Source organism: Haliotis rufescens, unplaced genomic scaffold (assembly GCF_023055435.1).
Source record: "Haliotis rufescens isolate VD_foot unplaced genomic scaffold, xgHalRufe1.0.p SCAF_12, whole genome shotgun sequence".
Taxonomy (NCBI): Eukaryota; Metazoa; Mollusca; class Gastropoda; order Lepetellida; family Haliotidae; genus Haliotis; species Haliotis rufescens.
Window position 1 is genome coordinate 37,631,329 of NW_025963802.1, and position 14,622 is coordinate 37,645,950.

General features: G+C 38.6%; 1 protein-coding gene across 3 annotated transcripts in view; it reads right to left on the reverse strand.

The window, feature by feature from the left end:
* LOC124136565 (complexin-like) overlaps positions 1–14,622 on the reverse strand; it is a 305,393-nt gene that overhangs the window by 177,723 nt on the left and 113,048 nt on the right. The window lies entirely within an intron of this gene.

Genomic DNA, 14,622 nt, shown 5'->3' on the forward strand with positions numbered 1-14,622 from the left:
AATACTGACTTCATCCCAAAATAAATCACAAACCCTCTCTTATAATTTGTATATTATTCTATATTTTAATTATGTAAATCACGTTCCTGTCACTTTTAAAGTAGAATACGTTAGTCACTCAACCAATTCCATTATTATTTTCCCAAAGATCAAAGATTAAAGCAGTTATCAAGATTTATTTTCCATATCTTTAAAAATACTTAATCTTTACATTGAAACTGCCATCATGATGTATTATTATTATTATTATTATTATTATTTTTACTATTATTATTGATGTACATATGGTTTGCACCCAACCATGCGCGTGCCAAATTATACAGCGTCAAGCTTTTAGAGCGCCAACTAAGTTTTCCAAAGTAGAAATTAAGCCAAATGAATATATATCAAGTTTCCTTTTGCTAGAACATATGCATGCTGTTGTGTTTTTTCAAGGTAATCTTCGTTCTCGCATTGATAACAATATTTAAAGAACAAGTATTATAAAATATAATACGGGAATATATTACACACGTTATTTACGCATCCGGTTGCTCATAATACAATTTTCCCCAAGGACTACCGTTTTACAAAACGCGATTTTCCGCGTTTCCGCCGAGATTTCACATTATAACAATGTATATCTACAATGAAACCGACAGCTCAGAACAAACCAAATTCAACACTTTTAAGTAGTGATAAAATAGTTTTCATCCTCTGTGCAATCCACTCTGTTGGCATATGTGCACGAGAGCATGTTACAAAACACATCGCGGCCTCCCCGTAAAACAAATCCAAGCTCAAACACTTTCAATACAGAAGTTACCGCCAAAGCAATCGCCCCCGACAGCTAATCCCCTCTGTGCATTTGACCATAAAGTCTACTCACATACCAAGCACCGCGCCAGGAAAAGTACCAGACGCCTCAACCGCCCACCCGTCAATATCATTGCAAGGACAGTATGTACTCCCGCTAACAGTGTGGAGTACTAATTAAACCTTCCAGTAATGTTACCCGCCACTAAATCAGTTTTTTGTAACTTGCTGATACTATTTTGCACATACAAAACATTTATAGAGCAATACATAGCAATTATCCTCCTTTACCAACATATACAAAGAAACACAGTGCTCAACTTAAAACACTTCAATTTGCACATATATCATAATTATACACAAATACATAATAATTATCTCCCTTTACCAATATATACAAACAAAACAAATTTGGATACACCATATATACAAATTTGTATATTTTGTATATGTCATATATACAAACTTGTATATTTTGTATATATCATCTTTCCAATCTTGTATATCCTTTGGAAATATCATCTTTCCAAAGGATATACAAGCTTGTATATATGGATTTTTTTTGCAGTGCAAGATGTAAAGTAACCAACTCATAAATGTCATATAGGAAATGGAAAGTGTATATGTATATTAGGAGTGCAATCTGACCTCCACACTGACATTTCTGTTCCTTACTTGCACAGATGATGTTTTTACCAAACAAGGCTTTGATTTAATTAAATGAAATTAACTTAATTTGACATTTTAGACACGTAGAAATCTGTGAACATGTCAGTGCTACAACAGTGAGTGAGTGAACACTGCTTTTAAAGGGTTCATGTATTCCAGTTATATCACAATGTGTTGGCTCGATGTGGGAGGAAAGCCGAAAGTGATGAAGGTTTCAGACATTTACCACCTAGGTGAAATCCACGAGCATGGGTATAGTGCTGACAAACCTAGAAACATAATCAGGGCGGTCCATGATCACTGGCTCCTGGTGGCCAAGGGGAAGCAAACCTGCACAACAAACTGTGGTTCCTTAGACATCTGGGCCACCCAAGCACCCCATGGCTATAACAGCTGCAAGAGGTCAGTAATTATACAAATATCTCACTAACAAGGTCTTAATACTATACATCAGGGCTCCAGATAAAATTGGTATCTGCATATCTTCAAATCTGCATAAAATATGCAAATAACTTTCCATTACCCAGCCTATTTTGAGTTGCTTGCCTACAAATTTGTGTGAAAAACTCAAAAACACAATAGCTTGACAACACTGTGCATCATTACCCAGATGACCTTAGGCTTAAAACAATAAAAGTGTTGGTTCTCAGGCAATGACTTTTGTAAATAAAGTGCAGGCAGGCAGTGTTTTTTTGTTTTGCTTGTTCAAACTAGTATGTAACCAAATAAACAGTTGTGTACCATCAACCTGGGAAAGGGCCTCCCTACATAAATAAGCATGTAAACTATTGCCGCCATGACTATAACACGAGATGCGCAGTAAAGCAGTACGCAGGTAAAGGGAAGTAAGTGCGTGCTATATTGGATCGCATAATTTTTTTTAGCATAAGAATTTTATATTTAAAAAAAAAATGGAAATAAAAACGAACTGTGCGGCAGTCTTTATGATGATGCCAGCAGTGCCTGAGAAGCAAGGATATTATTTTTTTAGCCTTATCAGATGAGTATTTGTACTACCGTAGAGTTCTTACTTACTGGTCTAATACAGACATCACTTACACAAACCTGTGTACTTGCACCAGTTCAGTGAAAAGTGCTTATCTATCTTATTGCAACTTACACATACACACACTAATCCCAATCTGCTTATGAAACCAGAGCTCGAGATAAGCTGTTTATTTGCGTAAAATACATATTAAATAAACTGAAATACGCAGACAAATCAAATCCTAGCGTATCAAATATACAAAAAACCCCGTAAATATGCATGTATTGCAACTATAAGAAAAAACGATTGCATATATTACAACTACTCGATAAAATGATTGTGTATCAGCCAATCACTAAATTCACTTACCGACAGTTACATTGGGAAAAGCTCCTTGGACAAACATAGTGATAGATCGCAATTAAAAAGCACATTGTACCTAGTTGTAGCAGGGCGTGGAGTCATCTCACAGATGACATCCTTACCTTGTCTGCTTGCTGACGGGTTAACCTCGTTGGTCATGTGGACAAGGCGTCCGACCTCTGATCAGAAGGTCTGTGGTTCAAATCCCATCACGGGACTCAGAAATGTTATGGCCGCTACATTGGCGCCCAACGTGGGGCTGAGCATGTTCATATTAAATTTGAGCAATATAAGCCTCAGTACCCTACTATGCGGCCCGGGACGTGCCTTATGTGACATCCTTACCTTGTCAGCTTGCTGACGGGGTTAACCTCTTTGGTCATGTGGACAAGGCGTCCGACCTCTGATCAGAAGATCGGTGGCTGAATCCCATCACAGGACTCAGAAATTTTATGGCCCCTACATAGTCAATGTACATTTTGTATCTTAATTAGTCGCTGATTGGTGATCAAAACAATAACACCTTTCTTACAATGCTAGGTTTTGTAAACAAAAAATGGCTTCCCAGAGGGGGATCGAGCTGCAAGCAGACGCAGGCGGGTATACTACTATTTTTCACATATAGTTTTAAATGATTTACAGGGATTTTAAGGATTACAGGTTTTAAGTAAAAAAAAAAATGCCAAGAAACAGGTGGGTAAAAAAAATTGAATAACCTCTAAAACTTGTGGATACCCAATCAAAATTGACCCCTGGGTAAAATACCCTAGTAACTAAAAGCTTATCTATAGCTCTGTGAAACAATTTTCTCAGATATGCCACTGCATCAATTTATCGTGGGGGGAAAGGCTTAGTGATGCCGGTCTTATATGTTACCACTTTGGTAAAACCACAAGCAGGTGGAGTCAGTTCGGAGTCAGAATAATGTGTCCGATTGGGTATTCATGAAGACTTATTCTACCCCGGATCTTCACGAGTCACACATTATGCATGCATCCACGTTGCTATATACTGGTATGGGAATCACCTTGAATTCATGTTTACCTCACCTCACCATAACCAAAGTTTTAGTAACATTTAACATAGTCAGAATGTCAAAAGGCATCAACAGGTATTCCATTTTTGTTGTAACTTGCAGGGAGACACATTTTGATGCTCATACAAGACTGTATTCTTGAAATGACGTTAACACTGATGGACTACTTCCACATTCCTGGGGGAACCCCTGGGAATTCCCTAGCACGAATACACACAGAAACATTGAGTCATTTCGTGGCAGGAAAGGCTTAGTGATGCCGGTTTTATATGTTACCACTTTGGTAAAACCACAAGCAGGCCTAGGGGTACAGTGCTGTCACAGCTTGAAGCACATCCCGGATTCAAACCTAACTAAGGTGCCTAGTGCACATGAGGGATGCAACTCTACACTGCCGATTGAAATGCCTTTTATAAGACAACTGGAGCACCATGCCCCAATTTCAATCTTCAGGTGAGACCACCCAGACATGTTACATCAGAAAAATGCTGATAGTTTTCTTGGCTTATAAGGAGCAGAATCTCTGCACTTTTACGCAGCAAACGTAAATCAAATAAACATATCATTTTTAGTTTAAAAAACTAAGGAAACTCACCATAACATCACTGGACTGTCTTGCCTATTACTGGATTGTCTGGTTAAGACTGGAATTGTTTACCGGCTGCCTTCATAGGGCAGAAGAACTGTGACAAACAAACAAACACTTTACTATGCAAATTGAGTTGGAGGTGTGTGCAACTAGATAGTGAGGACACGTTTACCCTTTTTATGAACACCTGGTGTCATCGCTGAATTTTAGTGATCCATACATATAATTTTCACTGCTATTTTGCATTTTACATCCATTGGAAGCTGACATTTTATATCTATAGGTTTTTTAGGTCGGGTTTTTGTAATATTTGGTCTTTGACACAAGCTTATTTTGTCTGGCAATGTTGACAAAACAGTTAAAAATTGGGTAAAAACCCATCTTAGGACTTGCTCATACTTAAATTTTCTCTTGACATTTGAAATATCATCCTCTATTTCATCCATGCTTATGAACTTGATGATGCCAGAAGTCAGAAACTGGCAAGATCAGTTCACAAGAGAAGTATCATATTACCAGGGAATTAAAACAGTCACAAGATCAGATTTATTTCTATCCTTTTCTTTTCTTTTTTTTTATTCTGAGGTTCAGCAAGGCGAGATGAGGTGGGGATTAACATCAGATTCAAGATTATTGCCCTTCTATCCAGCGAAATATGTGCACATGTGTGTATGTGTGTGATGCTTGTACTAGTCTGGACTGACGTTGGTTTTATAGTGCGAGCCCACTGAGATAACATGCTGTAGTTTAAGATGTATTCCCCACTCAGACACATTCTACTCCGAGCCAACCACTCCTTGTTTTTTTCCCCTTGGTGAGTGAGTTGGGTTTAACGCCGCTTTTAACATTATTCCAGTCATATCACGGCGTGTCAGCTTAATGTGGGAGGAACGCCCGAAGTAATGCAGGTCTCAGACGTTTACCCCTTCAGTGAAACCCACGAGCACAGGTATGGTGCTGACAAACCTAGAAACATAATCGGGGCGAACCGGGATTCGAACCCACAATCATAGGTTTCTGGCGTGCCTAAGGGACGCAACTCTGCACAGCGAATCGCGGCCCCTTAGACGACTTGGCCACCCGTGCCCCCTTTATGCCCCTTAAAGCTGAGCACCTTATCATCTTTTGGTATAACATGGCCACCAACCATCCGCTCTCCGTGCAGACACTCCATCCACCAGACCACGGAGGCAGTCCTTTTCTCGTCTGAATTCGTTTTGATACAGGAAAGCAAATCCAAAGATATGCATTTATTACTTCTACCTCTGTGAAGATGTCAAATGTAAAACAAAAGTGAAATCCATATGGTGTGATTGGCTATAAATAGATTCATCACAATTTATTGCACAAAAATCTCTCTCATCGTATCATAAAGGTGATGCAAGTCAAATACTGCCCAGAACCAGTCTATGTCAAGAACTCTAGACAAGGTCAGCAGCATCAGTATATCAGCCACCTTTCATTCCAATCAGTCAGAAACATCCTGATGAAGGAGCAAGAAATAGCTCTGAAACATCATCACAAAGAATAAATGAAGTTGCTATCCATTAAAAGTGTCATGTATTCCTGTATTAATCAATATGTTTAAGTGACATTCTAGAAGCTGTATGTACTATCAATGAAGAAGCTTGATGAACGTACAGTAAGGAAACTCCATCTTCATTTGAATCAGTTCGGAGTCAGAATAATGTGTCCGATGGGGTATTCATGAAGACTTATTCGACCCCGGATCTTCACGAGTCACACATTATGCATGCATCCACGTTGCTATATACTGGTATGGGAATCACCTTGAATTCATGTTTACCTCACCTCACCATAACCAAAGTTTTAGTAATATTTAACATAGTCAGAATGTCAAAAGGCATCAACAGGTATTCCTTTTTGTTTTACTTGCGAGGAGCCACATTTTGATGCTCATACAAGACTGTATTCTTGAAATGACGTAAACACTGATGGACTACTTCCGGATTCTTGGGGGAACCCCTGGGAATTCCCTAGCACTAATACACATAGAAACATTGAGTCATTCAAACCCTTTAATGTTGAATCTCAGCATTTTAGCATACATTGGGATAAGTCAGAGTGTTTGACAGTATGCATGTTTGCAAATATCCTCGCTACGGCCTATCCTAAGTGATCAAAACAATGAAATGTACATCCAAACTATCGACTCAGTCCATGTCTAGACTGACAGTGACAGTCTGAAGCAAATCAGCAGCCAATTTATCAGTGATGACTAACATTTGTAATCACCACAGGTTCATTAACAACTTCGGAAATCTCTCCCATCACGTTTATCGTGTCAGCCATTTTGACGTGCTGTACTTGATGTGAATGAATTACGACGTGCTGTCACTGTGACTGAGATGTTGAGGTAGTTCCTAAGTGACCATTTTCATCTATTGATGTATTATTTGAATCTGAATTCGAATTTGTTGTAACCAACTACAGAAGGTATCACTGTACAGCAATTTGATGGTTGTTTTTTTGTTTGTTTAACGCAGCATTCAGCAATATTCCAGCTATATGACGGCGGTCTGTAAATAATAGAGTCTGGAACAGACAATCCAGTGATTGATATCATGAGCATTGATCCATGCAATTGGGATACAATGACATGCATCAACCGATCCTGTTTGTCGCCTCTTACGACAAGCATCATCGCCATTTACGGCAAGCATGGGTTGTTGAAGACCTATTCCAAACCGGATCTTCACTGATCACAGCAATTTGAGCATGCATATGCTAATGTTGCCCCAACTTTTGAGAACCTGTTTTATTCGGCGTTACAGCTAGTTGTTGTATGCTGTATTGCTGTATTGCTGTATGAAGTCACACGTAGTAAATGCAATTGTGGACTCCATCCTTCGAGGTACCCAAAAGTGATATAAAGAGCTAAGAATTAACTTTCACTTTGTGTGAGTTCATTGGAGTATGAACCTTCACAGAGTGATGGCCCAACTGTATGAACGCCAGAGCTTGCATGTCTTAACTAAATCTCTATTTTGTGGACAAAATCCTGATAAACAATTTTCTGATAGTGATAACAGGGCTTTTATCAATTTTATCAATTCTAAATCTTTGAAATGTGATAAAACTCAATCAAAAAATGTTTTCTGTATAAAACAGGACAGTTTATCGTTTTCAAATCTACATTTAAGATATCTGAATATTTTAGAATCAAATATTTTGTTAGACAAAATATATTGAATACATGTCTTCTTATATTTGAAAAAATGACTTTTTAGGGATCACAAAGTAACAACACAAATTATCATCTGCTTTTAAGCAAGAATGAAACTTCAACCCGACATCTGTCAAAGCAGCAGTGGCCATCACAGGTCTGAACTGAATGTCTTCAGTTCCAAATCTGAGTGCCATGTCTGTTGTTTACGAGCTAACTGACATTTGACACTTATGCCTGTTTGTGAGTTTGCACTGTGTACGATGCCATGAAGCCAAACATTGGGAGGTTTATGGCGCTGGAATCATCCTTTCTTGGATTTATCCTTCAGCCAAATCCGATCAATCTGCCCAGTAACGAGATTTATTATTTCTGGGACTTTGAAATCACCCCCCCTCCCCTCCATCTCTTCCTATTGGTCCTTCTAAGTCTTATCCCGGCTCAGAGGGTCACAGCCTCCAGCAGACAAGCAACAGGGGCAAGTGATGTCGGATGCCGGTCCATCCTCATGAATACGCCCGAGGAAGCCGACTTCAGCTCTTGTGACGAAAAACCCGATTAAGCAGTTATGAGGAATAGATCTGACATTTCCTCACATATAATTGCAAAAAATGAATCCCTCAAATGTGAGAACGCTGGATTCAGGTCTGGGTCTTTTTGTTTATGAGTGACATGGGCTGATTGGAATGGAACAGCTAGACCCTGGGGAAATTCTCTTAATTATCCCATGAAGCTGCTCTTCCACGGTCTGCTGTCATGCCAGACCATCGGTGAAAGATCATCACCAACTTCCACCAAAAGGACCTCAAACATCACCTCAGCTGCAAGTGTCCAGAAAAGTCGCACCATCCCCACTTTCAAACCCATCCACCACTGCTATCAAACTACAACATACTACTCAACTTTGGATAGGGGTAACCAGATATGTCCTATTTCAAGATTCACTTGACACATTATGAGAATCAGGTTTGAGTATCATGGAAAGAGAAAATATCTATCAATAGTGGAGTATTTAATTTTATTTTGTTTGTTGTTTAACGCCGCACTCAGCAATATTCCAGCTATATGACAGCAGTCTGTAAATAATCGAGTCTGGACCAGACAATCCATTAAAATTTGACATCATGAGCACTGATCCACGCAACTGGGATACGATGACATGCATTTTAAATCTGGTAAACTATATGCTGATATGGGTACAACTACTCATGTATAGTTGACAGCTAGGAGGACTTCTGTTGAAGATCGGAATATTTATTTGTGCGATTACAGCCAAAATACAGGATAATGGCAATGATGTAATAGAGGTAAGGCATTCGCAAGAATTATCCCTACTAATAGTGGAGCAGTATATTTTAAATGGCTATCTGGTAAAATCTCTTTACAATAATTAGAAAAGTTTGTAAAGATTCATGAGTTCTGGGATGCAATGGACCCTCTCAAAGAGAAGGTAATTTTGTAACAATAATTACACCTCAACCTAAGCGTCCATTTTCTCATAAAACTTGCTTTTAAGTCTGCTGTATTTTGAGGAATGACAGTAGTATGCAAGCAAGGAACGAGAAGAGGCTCCCTTCATGTCTAATGAATGTTTACAGCCTTGAATGGTGGAGTGCTCTACAGTAACTGTCACTCAGTAGAAGCAATTAAATTCTATTTCAGTGTGCAGGACAAGTTTCTCAAGCTGAATTCCCTGAGTGTTCTGCAGCTTCTCTGTTCATAGTAAAGCTGGTTAATCAAAGAGGATGCTTTAATACTTTATTAGTTCCAGACGAAGAGATGTGGACTTGTTGGGTACACCTTCTGAAGAAGGAGTTACGGCTGCAGCTTATTGCTTGATGAGAGGAGACAATGTTAACTGTGAAATACTCGGGATGGGATTAGCGGAGATGCTGAGATGTGTGGTATTACAATATGGTGTTTGGAGGTATCGCTGAGTCGAAACTCGGGACACTGCTTCTGTGGTGTTTTTACGTTATTTAGGTTATCAAATCAGATTTGGTTGGTTTGTTTAACGCCACACTCAGCAATATTCCAGCCACATGACAGCGGTCTGTAAATAATCGAGTCTGGACCAGACAATCCAGTGATTGATATCATGAGCTTCGATCCAGGCAAATGGGATCAATGACATGCTTTAACCAAGTAGGCGAGCCTGACCACCAGATCCCATTAGTCGCCTTTTACGACAAGCATAGTCGCCTTTTACGGCAAGTATGGGTTGCTGATGACCTATTCTACCCCGGATCTTCATAAATCAGAAATAGAAAAAGAGAGAGAAAGATTTGTATTCTTTGTTTGTTTGCTTGTTTATTTCAGTTTAATCATGGTAAAGTAATCAAAATTGGAAAAGAAAACCTGGGTTTGATATTATGACCAATGCCCCACACTATCTGGTACAATGACACACCAGGTCACCGAGACTGGCCAACTAATCCATTTCATCACCTCTTACGACCAGCATGGGTTGCTGGAGACAGCCCAAGTCACCCAGAATCCCAGCAGGGCAAGAGAATGAAGTAGAGTGTTTTTAATGTTAAAGTGCAAGTATCGTGAAAACATTGATTATGTTTTTGTTGCGATATCAATTTTCCGAGATACATTTAGTCAATTTCCCATAGAGAAAAAGTCATAACATTTACACAAAGTATTTAAATGTCATGTGAAAGTGCTGAAATCACACGCTTTATAATGGATTCCCCCCAAAAAACTATTGAGGGGCGTAGTCGAAAGCTACTGGTGCAGCGGTACATGTCCATTGTTTTCATAGGCTGACATGGAGACTTGATTGCAGCTATTTCTATTACCGTATTCGACGTAATAAGCGCCCCGCTTTAATAAGCGCCCATAGCAATATTTGCTAATGAACAATCCCAATTAGCACCCTTCCGATTGACCAATGTACAAAAGACTTATTTATTTGTGTACACTGTATAATACGCACTCGTGTGTTAAATGCACCCTTAATTACGGGCAATTAAATTCTGGAAAAATATATCTGTTGTGCATAATACGCACAGACTTTTCTTTTGTATCATTTCATGCTGTAAGCATAAACCACGAAATTTACGATCTTTCAACTCTCACCAAAATTATATTCTACTGAGATCCCCCTATTTCTAATTTTGAAGCCCCCTGGGCACTTATTACGTCAAATACAGTATATAATCTATCTTGTACTTAGCAGCTATACAGATACATCAAGAAGTGTTGCTATTTCTTTTAAATAACTTTGAACACCTGTATATATTGGAGTATATGAAACTACCTTTGATCTTCACATTGTAAATAATTTAAAGTGAGTGGGTATCGTTTTACGCCGCTTTTAGCAATATTCCAGCAATATCACAGCGGGGGACACCAGAAATGGGCTTCACACATTGTACCCATGTCGGGAATAAATAATTTAAAGAACAATTAATGTTTGTACTTAGCATTTTTTTATGACTAACATCCTGTTTTTGTACCATAAACTACCTCGTTTCTATTGCACACAATGAGTGTCTGTCAGGGAATAAGAAGGCATCTTCACTCTTGTTACAAATAAGGTGTAAGTTGACATAAGTTGTAGACATGATAATCACACAGATGAGCAGACAGAAAAAGCCCTGTAATGCAATTATAAAATCAGCAGACAGACTGGCGCAGGCCCATTTGTTGAGGTGAGGTGAAATTGGGTTTAACGTCGCGTCCAAGAGTATTGCACTTATATAGCGACGTGCATGCACGTGTGTGTGTGTGTGTGTGTGTGGCTGCTTGTACTAGTCCGGACTGATGCCGATTTATAGTGCTAGCTCACTGAGATACCATGCCGCAGTTTAACATGAATACCCCACTCAGACACAGTATACTGACTCCGAGCCAACCAGTCCTTGTTTTAGCCCCTTAATGCCGAGCGCCAGACAGGGCAACAAGTACAATCTTTTAACGTCTTTTTGTATGACGCGGCCCGGGATCGAACCCTGGACCTTCCGCTCTCCAGGCGGACGCTCTACCACAAGACCACGGAGGCGGTCCTCCATTTGTTGAGATTGCTTAGCGCATCAGACACCGAGAACCTGTTTTAACCCAAATGGCGTCTCTTGTATACTATTTCTGTTTATCAAATTTAATTTTGGCCAAGCATTTGTGATTAAGAATGCCCTAAAATATCACAATCTGTTAAGTTGGTATGTTGATTTTACTTGGCACGAAACGTGTGCAACCGACTATGACAAGAATGCAGAGCGGGCTTGCTGGCCGGTCATGTGTGTAATATTGGACATCTTCTCCAACAGTGACCATATATGGAGCCTCTATATGTAAAGTCTTCACTGTATTTTCGTTCCAGCCTTTGAAATTGATAGATAGGACAAAAGTACAACACTATTAACATGACGCTTTCGTTGTTTTGAATATAATATTTGCATTAACGAGGCACAATCGATCCAATTCTGCAAAGTTGTACTTACCCATATGACTTTTGCACTTTAAAGTTCAGTGCCAGCAAGATCACAACAACATCACAATCCTGCCATGTTTCTTTCATTTCTCCAGGAAATTCACAAGCTTAATATAAAATTATCCCACCTGGCATCCAAAAAAAAGTTGTTGACAAATTCTAAAGTCTGTTAAAAATATCTTAATGTTCAATCAAATTTAATTTCGTTTTCTAAAGTCATTGTCCTTTGATAATAAACAACAACACAGAAAAAAACCCATCTAATAATATTGCCATGTCTGTCACTCCCACATGACACTTAAAATAGACTTGCTAACAAATCAAGGAAACGTTTAAGTTTCTTCTCAAAACCCACTTCTTCACTTCAGCTTTTCAATAGATCTCCTGATTGTTGGCATATGTACATAGACATTACATTTTAACTTTGTCACAGCGCCAGTGAGCAACTGTCGATGGATATTAGGCGCTTTACAAATCAATTATTATTATTATTATTATTAATTCAAGGTGTTAGAAAGTATTATTAGAGGAGACATAAATATTATCTCAGATGTTGAAACCAACTAAATACCCCTTGAACATTTGTTTTGTTCTAAAAAAACATGTTTTAGTTTAATTTTTTTAAAGAAAATCCTATATTCTCTAAAAACAAAATTTCTCAATGATCTCAACCAGATATTCATACCTGTGATAAAAAGTTAGAGAGTGTCAGGAGATTAAGCCATAAGTATCAGGCAGATATTTGCATCTATCAGGGAGGATTTTAAAATAGCAACCATTAAATTTAAATGTTAAACAGTCATCACCCTCTGTCAATTTACAATGTGAGGTGAGGTGAAATTGGGTTTAACGTCGCGTCCAAGATTATTGCACTTATATAGCGACGTGCATGCACGTGTATGTGTGGCTGCTTGTACTAGACCGGACTGATGCCGATTTATAGTGCTAGCTCACTGAGATACCATGCCGCAGTTTAACATGAATACCCCACTCAGACACAGTATACTGACTCCGAGCCGACCAGTCCTTGTTTTAGCCCCTTAATGCCGAGCGCCAGACAGGGTAACAACAAGTACAATCTTTGAATGTCTTTTTGTATGACGCGGCCAGGGATCGAACCCCGGACCTTCCGCTCTCCGGGCGGACACTCTACCTCAAGACCACGGAAGCGGTCTCAATTTACAATGACTTAGTAACACAAAGGTCAGTTCTCCTTATCCATACTCATTGAACATACTTTCTGGGCCATCGTTTATGAAACAAACAAACAATTTGAGAGAATAATAATTTAAATTTGTCTTAATTTAATTTCTTTTTTTTCCAAGAGTCTAGATGAAGCATGCAAATTGTATCTATTAATGTTTATAGATTTAAAATCATGATCGATCCCTCATATATTTCAGTTAATAATGTCTTTAACTCACAGGAATATGTAGCTGAACATACAAAAAGTATTTTGTATTGACCCATTTATCCTTTGGCCCTTGAAGGATACACTGGGCAATAATAATAAAAAGATTCACAGTTACCCAGATCACCTTTGATCAAAGATCATCGCAGATAAACGCAAACAGATATTGAAAATGCATGATTGGTAGCTTGACCATTTGTCGATATGTTCAATCCATCCAATCTTTGGGTTGACACAGTCTTGGCGCGATGTTGGTTAAAATATGCAAAAGAAAATGCAACATTATTGCCCCTAACTTCATTTAATATAGTGTGTTTTTCTATCTGTCGTCGCCTGTTAATAGTCTGACAACTTCGCTTCATAAATTTCCGAGAAGTGTTCGCATCATTCAATTTCCAAGAATTGTGTGCCATATTTGGAAGTGCTATTACGTTTTCACTACCATTTATGAATGAAAGTACCTTGTTGACCTTTCTGACCTAGACGTGTATTAATTTCATTAGTTGACTAATACCGTTGTATGCAAATTAGATAGCTGTTCTGGGATGCTAGCTAACTATTAGCCAATCAATTTGTGTAAAATAATCACAATATGGTCTTGCAAAATTTGACAAAGTTTGACGTGTATATATTTCTGTGCAGACGAGTCATGATGTCAGCTAAAAGGCAAATTAACATGAAGTTTACTTAAACTTTGACTTTGAAACCCCATGAGGAACCCTGATCATGTAACTCGTTATTTCTACTCCCGAATCAACCAATCACGCCTTGTTTTGTTTCTGGAGACGGCACTTGCTGGTCATATTTTGTTTAATTTCCAAGAGTTTAATGGCGTAACTTTGAGGCATAGTGACATTTTTGTATAGTTTCTGATAAATCTGATAACCAATAAACTCATGGATAACCGGGCCGATCATATGTATGTAGGTTTGTATTAAATTATGCAGGAATAAACATGCTTAGTCAGAAAGATTCAAGTTCAACTATTCAGGCACCTAGCTGTTATGACTATCCAAGTTTTCTTTAAATTGTTAGTTTAATTCTTTGTTTGTTGTTTAACGCCGCACTCAGCAATATTCCAGCTATATGACAGCAGTCTGTAAATAATCGAGTCTGGACAAGACAATCCAGAGATTGACATCA